Below are 3,080 nucleotides of genomic sequence, written 5' to 3'. Positions count from 1 at the left end.
GTTTTCTATATCATTAATTTATGCTTTTGCATTTATTATCACCTTTTGAAAAATTTTACTTTAGTTTATTTTACTTCTTTTCCTGATTACTTTCTTTAATTACATAAATTACTTGCTGAATTTTCAGACATTAGAAAAACAAATGTATGTACTCAAAATTATAGATTTCCCTCAAGCAGCTTATAAACTTTATCTTACCAATGTTGAAATTCAGTATTTTAAAAACTAACTTTCAGAGTCAGAGAGGTGTTTTAGGAAGTTAGGCCTTGCATGTGTTTCTAGTTTTCCCCCGGCATCAGATAGGCCCAATAACCTTCTTCCCAAATCCTAGCACACTAGAAGTGATTTCTGAGCATAAAGCCAGGAATAAGATCTGAGCATAGCTGGGTGTGGCCCAAACCACAATTCCTGGTAAAAGTGAATAAATAGAAACTAAGTACTCTCAAATTTCCATTTTAGTTTCTTTTACTCATGAGTAAATAGAAATTTATTTTTTACTTTCAGGAATTTGTGTTATCTCTATAACAATTATGTTCTATGTTTAATCAGGCTATATGATACCAGCTTTTATTTTAATTTGTTGGTACTAATATTAGTTCTGGCCAGTCATTGTAAGTATTCTCTGTGAGCTTGAGAGAATGTGCATTCTACACTGTTGGCGGACAGTGTATTGTATGTACAACTGAACTTATTTTACGAATCAAGGATATGTCTCAGTGATAAAGCATGTGTAAGGACTCAGATTTGATTCCTGGCGCTTCTAAAAATAAAATAAATAAACGAACAAGTTTATTGCTTTTTAAAATATTTTGTATCACAACTCATTTCGTTTGGGGGGTGAGTGTGGGCTTTCCAGTAGCAACCAGAAAAACTGCTAGACAAATTCTAAAAGAGCTGTAACACTTTTAACTAATTTCTTGATTTACCTATTAGTGATGATAGAATTGCCCACAAAGACGATGGTGTTAAGTTCTTCACATAAAAAAAGTGTCTGTCTGTGGCAGAGGCAGACTTGGGGTGGGGTTGGAAAGAGGAAAATTGAGGACATTGGTGTTGAGAAGTGTACACGGGTCAAAGGACAGGTGTTTGAGCATTGTAATACTGAAACTCAATCATGGACAACTTTGTTTTTCTCACGGTGATTTAATAAAAGAATTTTAAATACTTGAAATATTTTGAAACTACTTTATTAGGTGCATTTAAGTTGGAATTGTTAAATCTTTCTGGTAAGTCTGAATTTTAAATAATATATAGCAATCATACTAATTTCATTTTGTATTTATTATCTTCACAGGGCAAAGCCTGGCAAGCCACCAGTGAGGTATTCAATATGCAAAAAACAGTAACAACAAGTCTCACAATGGAGCTGTTACTGGTGACTGCTCGAACTATTTGTTGAACAGCGGAGGACAGTGCTACAGAGCTATTTATTATCTTAAATTCTGTTTTGTGTTGTATTAATAAACTTTCATTGACGTTCTTGTGGGCTGGAGCGATACCACAGTGTGTAGGGCGTTTGCCTTGCACACAGCCAACATGGACCCGAGTTGGATTCCTCCGCCCCTCTCAGAGAGCCCGGCAAACTACCGAGAGTATCTCTCCCACATGGTAAAGCCTGGTAAGCTACCCGTGACGTATTCAATATGCCAAACACAGTGACAAGTCTCACAGTGTTACTGGGCCCTCTTGAGCAAATCGATGAACAACGGGAGGACAGTGACAGTGACAGTGACCGTTCTTGTGGATATTACTATATATCTTTAGATTTATTGCTAACATTTCCCCCTTATTGTTTTATGTGTTTTTGTACTTAAAAAACACATGCAGCTTAAATTTGTATGTTTTTATCTGCTCTGACAATTTCACATTAAATTCAAGACATATCTATCATGATTCCTCATATATTTGAATTTATTTTGCCACCCAATTTTGCTATTTGTTTTTTCTTACTCTAATTTCTTTGTTTGGTTTTGGGGCCACACCTAGCAATGTTCAGGGGTTACTCCTGGCTTTTCACTTAGGAAGTACTCCTGGTGATACTTGGGGGACCACACGGGATGCCTGGGATTGAACTCTGGTTGGCTGTGTGCAAGGCAAGCACCTTACCCACTGTACTATCTCTCAGGTCCTCTCTAATTTTAAAATAAATTCTGGCATCTTCCCCACTCCTATTCTTTTAGACAGAGATTTTCCTCCCTCATATACATTTTTTCTCCATTGATTTAGAGACTATAAGACATTTTTAAACTTTTAGTCATTACCTAAAAGTTTCCTAGAGCTTAAATACCTTACGAATTATAATTCGGATCAGTAGTTTGGTATTTGTCCCAAATAAATATAAAATTTAGGATTTTTTAATTTTCAGTCAATTCCATCCCCCATCAATACACTAATGTTGACTCAAATATTGTTTATCATTGATTTTTGCTTCTTTAATCTCTTAGAAATTATTATAGCTTTTTATATGTATTGTTAACCTATTAAATGTTCGCACAATCTCTTCTTTTTTAAAAATTTTATTAAAACACCATGAATTACAAGGTTGTTTTTTTCTTTTTGGGTCATGCCTGGCGATGCTCTCAGGTTACTCCTAGCTCTGCACTCAGGAATCACTCCTGGCCGTGTTCAGGGGACCATATGGGATACTAGGAATTGAACCTCAGTTGGAGAGTGCAAGGCAAATGCCCTACCCACTGTGCTATCGCTCCAGCCCCTACAAAGTTATTCTTAGTTGAGTCTTAGACATACAATTTTGCAGCATGCATCCAACCACCAGTGTCAATCTCTCTCCACATATCCTCTTTGCTATCCAGACTTTCTTTTTTTTTTTTTTTGGTAGAGAAAGTTCAATTTTTGTTTCCGTTTCTGGTCTTGGATTTCTAGCAGGACATCTGCTTGGTTGCTAGCAGGACATTGGGGGCTCACCACGTACCAGATAGATTGAGAGGGAGGGGCTGAACACATAGCCTATGGAGGCAAAATGTTTACATTTTCACTAAGGGAATAAAATTCACAAGGATTTCCATGTAAACACCCACCAGTACAGTACTCCAACCCTGACCCCCAACCAAGACCACCAA

The 3,080-nt window shown here is 36.7% G+C and overlaps 1 non-coding gene across 1 annotated transcript; it reads right to left on the bottom strand.

Moving 5' to 3' along the window:
• Positions 1-843: 843 nt before the first annotated feature.
• On the bottom strand, positions 844-905 carry LOC130042579 (U7 small nuclear RNA). The gene has a single exon (XR_008795267.1). It is a non-coding gene; the product is annotated as a U7 small nuclear RNA (small nuclear RNA).
• Positions 906-3,080: the final 2,175 nt, after the last annotated feature.

The sequence above is a fragment of the Sorex fumeus genome, unplaced genomic scaffold, assembly GCF_029834395.1.
Source record: "Sorex fumeus unplaced genomic scaffold, SorFum_2.1 ptg000103l, whole genome shotgun sequence".
NCBI classification, from domain to species: Eukaryota; Metazoa; Chordata; class Mammalia; order Eulipotyphla; family Soricidae; genus Sorex; species Sorex fumeus.
This window is presented reverse-complemented; position numbering and strand designations above follow the sequence as displayed.